At 39.7% G+C, this 9,578-nt stretch overlaps 1 long non-coding RNA gene across 1 annotated transcript; it reads right to left on the bottom strand.

Moving 5' to 3' along the window:
• Positions 1–7,711: 7,711 nt before the first annotated feature.
• Positions 7,712–9,000, bottom strand: LOC140930982 (uncharacterized). The gene is made up of 3 exons (XR_012164912.1): positions 8,892–9,000; positions 7,989–8,299; positions 7,712–7,830 (listed from the first exon to the last, which is right to left on the bottom strand). It is a non-coding gene; the product is annotated as an uncharacterized lncRNA (long non-coding RNA).
• Positions 9,001–9,578: the final 578 nt, after the last annotated feature.

Here is a 9,578-nt window from a genome sequence, read left to right on the forward strand (position 1 = left end):
AATACGAATGGAGGTACAATTTATTAGCTCAAAGACTTAGATTCTCTGTTTAAGAATGATATGAAAACACATTGCTCCACGTACTGGGGGACTCTGTTTATACGATCAGTGCTGGAGCATGAAGTCTTAGTCTTAAGAAATGATGTTTTCCGAAAAGAAGTTGTGATTTCTTTAAATCTGGCTAAAACAATGAGACCGTAATAAGGTGTATTAAGGTAGATGCCAACTGATCATTTGCTTATGATTCAGTATAGATTACATAACCGACCAAGAGCTCGCCCTCTCAACTATGCTCAATCAGGAGTCCTGGCTCAATTTAGTGACTCAACTGACGATTCTGAAGTGAAAACATATGCTCTTTCTGAGTGTTCACCACAATCTTTGGCATAGCAAGATCGATTTGACCCAGAAATTGACTTGGTCCTGCGCGCGCCTAACAGATAACAGTAATTGAATTTAAATTATATTGGTGCCTTATTTCGAATCAACGAATTCGTCTCTGCTTGGAAAATGTGCTCTTTGGAATTTTGACGGAAAATGCTTGCCCTTTACTTCAATTGCTGAACTATTTTATAGTTATTGGAAAACTCTATTTGTGGGACTGTAGGAGCAAACAAATCCTTCGAAACATTTATGGATTTAGGACGAAGATCATCGCTAAATATGAAACAGAAGAAAAAATCAGCAACAAAGAATTCTTTAAAAGAAAGTGGATACTGACGCCTTATTTAAGTTAACTGTCGTAACTCCGTACTATTTCATTGCCCTGTTGTACTTTTTTCTAATTTCTTTTAGCCCTGTAATAATTTAACAATTAATTTTGCTTTACTCTGTTGATGTCTATTGTTAAAGTGTTTTTTTTGTAGTATTGTAAGTGTAATTATTTAATGTGATTATCAATATATATATTTAAATTGAAAAAAAAAAAGATCGATTTCACCCAGAAATTGAATTGGTTCTGCGCGCGCTTAACACATAACAGTAAAATAAGTTATGACTTTTCTTTATCATTTTCGTCCGAGCGTTTTCAGCATTTGTTGTGCTGTAGCAATTTTCTTACTCTTATGAGACACGAAGCAGGAGAAATTCAGAATTAATGATCATCCGCTAAAGGCTTCTATTTCACATCAACACCATGTAATAACATAGAATACAACATCTTTTTATGATGGAATTTTAAGTAGTCCACAGTGAAAATTAAAAAGATTTGTTTCAGCCCCAAAGTGCCAATTCAGCCATACAGGTCAATGTCTGATTCAGCCTCTTCTGGAGTCATAGAGCACAATTTAGGCAAAAACAGCCCCATCAAAAGCCTATTCCAGCCCACGCTGGGACTCATTTCAGCCTCTCGGTCCAAATCAGCCCTAGATAACTGGACTATATTAGCCTTCACTAAGGAAGCCAAATTAGACCCAAAAAACAGGACTGTATTAGACGCACCGAAATAGCCCCATTTTAGAGCTTAAACAGATCATTCTTTACAGAGTAGCCTCGAAGTGTCAACCATTGCATGTTACTTTTACCCGCCGGAGACTTCACAGACGTAAAGGGGATAATGACCCGTACATCTCCCGTTATTCCATTTCATTGCTTTTTCCGCAGAAAACATCATTACACAGAGCTCCCGATTAGTTCCCTGGTGGCTGGCTTCATGTATATCCCAGTTAACGTATTCAGCCTGTGTTCCGTCGACCCATACCCAAGGTGTGGTAGCATTGTCTCTGTACAATCCTATCCAAACGGCTTCCGATACTATGGGGGAGAGTGCAGCAGAAGCATTCGAGCTCTGACGGACGTTAGCTTATTATCCCGATACCTTTGTTATTAAAATTTCAGCCATTATAAAAGTAATGCAGATCTCCTGATCGAGGATATCCATGTAGCAGGAGTTTGAGCAAAAAATATCCATGAATAAAACATTCGTCTTCAAAGAAAGGTTTTGAGTAATTTATGGTGTTTACAGAAAAACGGGATTGGGGATTGGCTTGGGTTTTAGAATTAGAAACTGGAAATACTCATTTTCCCTCAGTGACTGATACGTTTTCACAGTTCCAAAACAATTAAAAGCTGAATTCGGAAATACTTTCAGGAATTGTTTTGAGCTAGAACTTTTCCATTCGCAGTTTTCTAAAATTCTTTTGGCAATCTTATTTTATCACTAAAACCTTATACCACAATTTATAAGTCAATAACAACAGCAAATTTTTTTCATTGGTCGCAACGCTGAATTTCGCAGCAATGACAGTGTAAAATTGGGACGCCTTAAACTGAGCCGCATTTACGCCCAACCCTTCCAGAAACAACTGCGAAGAGTCAGTTTTGCGCATTGTTTCAGAAACTCTGTTGTTGCCGGTTTTTTTTTTTTTTTACCATTATCGTCTACTTTTATGCGTCCTGTTTTTACACCAGTCGACTTCAAAGTCTCAGAGGTTAAATAAGTCCAGGAGTATCACCGGTCATATCAATGCTAGTTAATGGCTGCAGTCTGTCTCCAATTTCCTTCCTAACGCTTCGAAACCAGATGAGTTATTAAACAAAGTTCGTCATACAGATAAGAACACTGAGGATAAAAATGAAGATACTTGTTAGAGATACCTCTATTGCCCTGCTGCAGCTCCCGTGCCTGAGGAACAAAACATGGAGCAAAGATAACTAAAGCAGTAACGATGAATACTCTCTTCATGGCTAAATTCCAAAAAAACTGAAAAATCATCTTAGCCTAATGAGTTTTGTTTTAAACACAGATGTTGTAGTCTGTTCCTTCGACTTGACGTTTGTAATTTATTCGAATTTATCCGTACGTCACGTAGTAGCTCACTTTCGATATCAGTCGATCACTCAATCATCTTTTGTTTCTCCAACAACCATTATACCCTGAGTGGTTATTTGGACATCAAAGATCTAACATGGCTATGAGTCTTATATGATGGATATGATGGCTCAGTCAATTCCAGTTTTTTGAAAGGAGGACTTCTTGTCCCTAAACTTGACTAAAGTTCTTCCTTCTTAGGAAATCCCGCGCTTTATGTTGAATTAATATATCCGTTTTCTGAAAGTAGGACATCTTGTGTGTATTTAGGATCATTATCAGCGGCAGCGGCAGTTGTACCCCTGAATAGGCCTCGTTCACATTGAGGTCGCTTTTGGAAATTAGACGATCTGAGATCTGTTTAGCCCGTGACATTTTTTTTTTGTTTGAAATGGATCCTAGAGACCCCAGACCATCTCAGAGACCCAGATCTCTTATTGACGTAGCCTGTGCCAGGCTCTCAGATAGTATAGTGGGAAGGTATTAAAACGAGCAAAGCGAAAATAAGACGCGCACGACTTGGGAAAGGGGGCGGTGTCTCTCCAGCCCCCGCGCGTTTTTCGCATTTTTTTTTCTGAATTCACCACTATTTCGGAGCTTTGAACAGGCTATTATTGACGAAGCCAAAGATCTGGTCAAATCTGATTATTGCCTGTCAGGAATGTGACAGGCGATGAAAGAGCGAATGCTCGAAATAAATCCTCAATTTTCGACGTGTTAAACAACGAAATTGATAGAGCCGTGAAGTTTTTTTTCTAACAAAACGCGGTTAGACGCACATCTTAAGTATGAACCAACTAATTTTTCGTTTTTTCTGTTCTTTTTAACATCAAAATCAACGTGACAGTTTGAATTTCATCATCATTGCGCGCACTAAAACCTCAAAGCAGTACGCGTCAACTTCTACGCGAGAATTTTTTACCCTCTTCAAAGTCTTTATTGACACGGAGAGAGACTTTTAAAATGTGTTAAGAGATATAGATAAAAGTAGTTTTCCAAGTTTTATTGAGACGGAAAACTATTCCTTAGTGAACAGAACCAAAGACTTTGCAAAGAATGAATTGCGCACGCCACAGCGTATGTTTATTTGGCCAGTTACTAATAAAACGAGAAACTAGGCAAAATGAGCCAAAACGACCTAAATGATCCACAACGATCAAAACTAATAGACAAAAGATCCACAAAGACCCAAAACAAGTTCCACCCTCCTAGGAACGTCGGTTAAAAATGATTAAATAATAAATATTTCACTGCTTTTTCATACCCGGAGCAAAGGATGATCTGTATGGTCTTTTTATACAAAAAGACTTCAAAACAAAAGGATAACAGGCGAAATCTGGGCGTTGCATGCATTTTTCTATCAACATGGCTGGAAATAGAGTTCACAAAAGTAGACTAAGTGAAGAATAGAGTCCTGAGGTCAGTCTCACTCTCTACTAATCACTAACCAGCTCCGAGATCCTCGATCCCCAATTACAAGGAGATTTGGATTAGATTAATCGTAGGACAAAACTTTAAATTGCAATGTCGGTGTTTCGCTACGTTTTTTTGCGGTGATGCGGTGTTTGTTATTTTTTTCTGCGGTGTTGCGGTGTAGACGGTCCCCCAATGTCCCCCTCCCTATACCATAAACCCTTACGGAACTGTAATACATTTCTTCCCGCAATTTTGTAAACCGAAAAAGAAAACAAACTTGTTATGCCTTCTAACAACGTCTTTCAATATAGCAAGATTCGAACACGAAAACGAAGTGCGAAGAAAAGCATTAAAACCGGAAAAAAAAATGGAATCCAGCTCTTTTTGGAATCCGGAATCCACTGTGCTGGAATCCGGAGTCCAGTACCCGGAATCCGGAATCCACAGTATGGAATCCAGAATCCAAGACTGTCCTGAATTCCCTTACATGGGGCGATTTCTGCCGATTCCACCAATGTAAGAAGCCTGGCAGTCGCGGCATTTGATCTTGTATACTGCTCCCTGTCTGTCCTCCGGTTTGTCTTTGTCCTTGACATCAGTAAGCAGTCGCCGTAAAGTGGTTATCGGTTTGTGTGCAACACGTATATTGTAAGGTTGTAATATACATGTAATATACGGTATAGTCGCTGTCGTAACAGGGCCAGAGTTGATCTGAGTGTTGGAATCAGTGTTACTGTGAGTGTTCCGTCTAACAAAGTCCGTTTTGTAACACAGCTTACAATATAGGTGCTGCACACAAACCGATAACCACTTTTCTTTCTCCGTTTCTTGAGCACTCGGAATATATGTCGGCGTTTAAGCCGTTTTTGCAATATTTTGCTGCAGGATCTGACACCGCTTCATGTCAAGATCATGAGGAGAAAGAATTTGTTGAGTGTTTCTCGGAGGAAACTCAAATTATCGACATATTTACACACTGTAAGTTACAACCACATAAGCTTTCTCAATCGCTCGCAACTCGTCTGAGTTCTTGCTAGTTCTGGTTTCTATTCCATAACATGAAGAATGATAAGTAGTAAAATTCATTTTCGCAAACAGCCTCCATTCAGAGGAAACTTTTTCCCTTTTCGGTGTGATATCTTTTGTTTCTTTCAATTTATACTAGCTTCTTGGCAATTCAGTCGTCCACAGCTCCCGTGTTTTCATACATCAAATAAATAAACAACCTGAAAACCGTTACCTAAACTATAGAGAATGTTTCGGCTATTTCACTCAGCTCGCAGAGACCTCGTTGTTTTAACAATGTAATCCTTCATCTTAATAAAATAATTTAAAAAGCCGTCGTCGTTCGAAATTATTCGCCCTTCATTCAGCGATGAGGGAACCTTCTCTGTCAGAGCCGTGGAAAACCATAGAAACAGTTGATTGACGTCCACGAAAACTCAGGTTAAAACAGACAGAAAAAAAACCTTTCAAAGGCGCGTGTTAGTGGTAACAGCTGTAAACTGCTTTAATACTCTTTTTAACATTTGCGCTGTTAACAGTTTTCTGATCGTTTGTTGTTTTTTTTTTCTTATTGCAGCGCCCGGTCTAAATTGATTTTCGCACGACAGTTGACCTTAAAAAAGCGAAGATTTAAAAGAGCTGTTTAACTGGAAACAGTTATCGACGCCCGAATTTAGTAAAACGGAGCGGGTAACCATCGTTAAAAGCGAAGTATACTCACTAGCTCTCCTCTTCAAAACTATTTGTGCAATTTCATAGCTGAAAAACCTCGATAATACATGCTCAAAAAGCGGCTTAAGCTTAAAATTTATTCAGAGGCACCTAACGACGGTTTCCTCCTAAATACATTGAAACACTTTTTTGGCTCTCCAGAGTACTTTTAGATCTCTATAGAGATGCATTCTAAGCGGCGCTATAGAATTTGTATCTGTTCGGTCATCTTAGGGGAACTTGAGTCGTTTCGAAATTACAAGGGCTTCTGAGTATTAGTTTTCAGAAAACTTCCTCTCTCCATCGCATTTAAAGGGAAATGCAATTTGAAAAATTGAACTTCAGACAATCGAAGGGAATTTATTTTATAAGCTTCGAAAAATGTACATGAATGGAACGATCATCTAGAAATTTTTAGCCTCCCTCAATTAATAGAAAATTGTAGGCAATATTTGGCTCTCCGAACAGATATTTTACTCAAAACAGTCGTTGGATACCCCTGCTTTTTGTTGATTTTCATGAAAACAAACAATATTGTCGGTACCTGATGGACATCCCAAGAGTTCCATCCTCATAGAAATATGACCGTGCCACGTCTTAGGGTGTACCCGTATGTAGCGTGCGTTTATGGAAGGGTGCAAAACGTTCAAAACCACGGTGTTGCGGTCCGTGTTTCCATTAAAGACCTGCAGCGGGAAAATAAAGTGTTAAGATAACACTAGTTAGGGACTTGTGGAGGCTAATACGGGTCTGAGGTTTTCAGACATTTTCATGTTACCGTGTTGAGGTTCGATTATTTAATTGCTTGAGTTTCTCTTGCTACGATTTTCATTGGTTTCCATACCTTGCTGTTCTGATAAGGTGTATAAGTGGTGCCGTCGCTGCTGTAGGAAATAGTAAAGTTCGTAACCCATTGATCGTCTTCTTGTCTTCCCTGGATTTCTATTCCTGTCACTTCGGTTTTGCCTTCAAAATCGACTTGTAGCCACTGATGGACGTCATTTTGACGAGCGGACCATGCGCCAGTCTTACCTCCTCCATGCTTGAAATTGAGTCTGCCATTGGTGGCGCCGGTTCCAGCGTTGTACTCGGTTGACGCTGTGATCTGGCGATCGGTTATTTTTTTGGTCTCCATCCCGAGCGGGTCGAAACATGCTTTACAAAGAATATTGCACGATTAGTGCGTGCTATTAAATTGATTACGTGATTCTAAAACAGCTTATTTTTATTTAAATCAGCTTATTTTAAGTCGGAGGGAACCTTTTTCAGGGGCACCCTCGACAGTTTCCTCCTAAATAAACTGAAACACATTTTAGGCTTTCCAGAGTACTTTTAGATCTCTAGAGATGCATTCTAAGCGGCGCTATAGAATTTGTATCTGTTCGGTCATCCTAGGGGAACTTGAGTGGTTTCGAAACTACAAGGGATTCAGTATTATTTTTCCGAACACTTTACATGCATTTTAGCATATTACGAATGTTAGAATTTTTCTGATTCCTCTCTCCATCGCATTTAAAGGGGAGTGCAATTTGAAAAATTGAACTTCAGACAATCGTAGGGAATTTATTTGATATGCTTCGTAAATTGTACATGAATGGAACGATCATCTAGAAATTTTTAGCCTTCCTCAAGTAATAGAAAATTGTAGGCAATATTTGGCTCTCCGAACAGATATTTTACTCAAAACAGTCGTTGGATACCCCTGCTTTTTGTTGATTTTCATGAAAACAAACAATATTGTCGGTACCTGATGGACATCCCAAGAGTTCCATCCTCATAGAAATATGACCGTGCCACGTCTTAGGGTGTACCCGTATGTAGCGTGCATTTATGGAAGGGTGCAAAACGTTCAAAACCACGGTGTTGCGGTCCGTGTTTCCATTAAAGACCTGCAGCGGGAAAATAAAGTGTTAAGGTTACACTAATAAGGGACTTGTGGAGGCTAATACGGGTCTGAGGTTTTGAGACATTTTCATGTTACCGTGTTGAGGTTCAATTATTTAATTGCTTGAGTTTCTCTTGCTACGATTTTCATTGGTTTCCATACCTTGCTGTTCTGATAAGATGTATAGGTGGTGCCGTCGCTGCTGTAGGAAATAGTAAAGTTCGTAACCCATTGATCGTCTTCTTGTCTTCCCTGGATTTCTATTCCTGTCACTTCGGTTTTGCCTTCAAAATCGACTTGTAGCCACTGATGGACGTCATTTTGACGAGCGGACCATGCGCCAGTCTTACCTCCTCCATGCTTGAAATTGAGTCTGCCATTGGTGGCGCCGGTTCCAGCGTTGTACTCGGTTGACGCTGTGATCTGGCGATCGGTTATTTTTTTGGTCTCCATCCCGAGCGGGTCGAAACATGCTTTACAAAGAATATTGCACGATTAGTGCGTGCTATTAAATTGATTACGTGATTCTAAAACAGCTTATTTTTATTTAAATCAGCTTATTTTAAGTCGGAGGGAACCTTTTTCAGGGGCACCCTCGACAGTTTCCTCCTAAATAAACTGAAACACATTTTAGGCTTTCCAGAGTACTTTTAGATCTCTAGAGATGCATTCTAAGCGGCGCTATAGAATTTGTATCTGTTCGGTCATCCTAGGGGAACTTGAGTGGTTTCGAAACTACAAGGGATTCAGTATTATTTTTCCGAACACTTTACATGCATTTTAGCATATTACGAATGTTAGAATTTTTCTGATTCCTCTCTCCATCGCATTTAAAGGGGAGTGCAATTTGAAAAATTGAACTTCAGACAATCGTAGGGAATTTATGTGATATGCTTCGTAAATTGTACATGAATGGAACGATCATCTCGAAATTTTTAGCCTTCCTCAAGTAATAGAAGATTGTAGGCAATATTTGGCTCTCCGAACAGATATTTTACTCAAAACAGTCGTTGGATGCCCCTGCTTTTTGTTGATTTTCACGAAAACAAACAATATTGTCGGTACCTGATGGACATCCCAAGAGTTCCATCCTCATAGAAATATGGCCATGCCACGTCTTAGGGTGCACTCGTATGTAGCGTGCATTTATGGAAGGGTGCAAAACGTTCAAAACCACGGTGTTGCGGTCCGTGTTTCCATTAACGACCTGTAGCGGGAAAATAAAGTGTTAAGGTTACACTAATAAGGGACTTGTGGAGGCTAATATGGCTTTGAGGTTTTGAGACATTTTCATGTTACCGTGTCGAAATTCGATTATATAATTGCCTGAGTTTCTCTTGCTACGATTTTCATTGGTTTCCATACCTTGCTGTTCTGATAAGATGTATAGGTGGTGCCGTCGCTGCTGTAGGAAATAGTAAAGTTCGTAACCCATTGATCGTCTTCTTGTCTTCCCTGGATTTTTATTCCTGTCACTTCGGTTTTGCCTTCAAGATCGACTTGTAGCCACTGATGGACGTCATTTTGACGAGCGGACCATGCGCCAGTCTTACCTCCTCCAGGCTTGAAATTGAGTCTGCCATTGGTGGCGCCGGTTCCAGCGTTGTACTCGGTTGACGCTGTGATCTGGCGATCGGTTATTTTTTTGGTCTCCATCCCGAGCGGGCCGTAACATGCTTTACAAAGAATATTGCACGATTAGTGCGTGCTATTAAATTGATTACGTGATTCTAAAACAGCTTATTTGGGCCT

This window comes from Porites lutea, chromosome 3, assembly GCF_958299795.1.
Source record: "Porites lutea chromosome 3, jaPorLute2.1, whole genome shotgun sequence".
Taxonomy (NCBI): Eukaryota; Metazoa; Cnidaria; class Anthozoa; order Scleractinia; family Poritidae; genus Porites; species Porites lutea.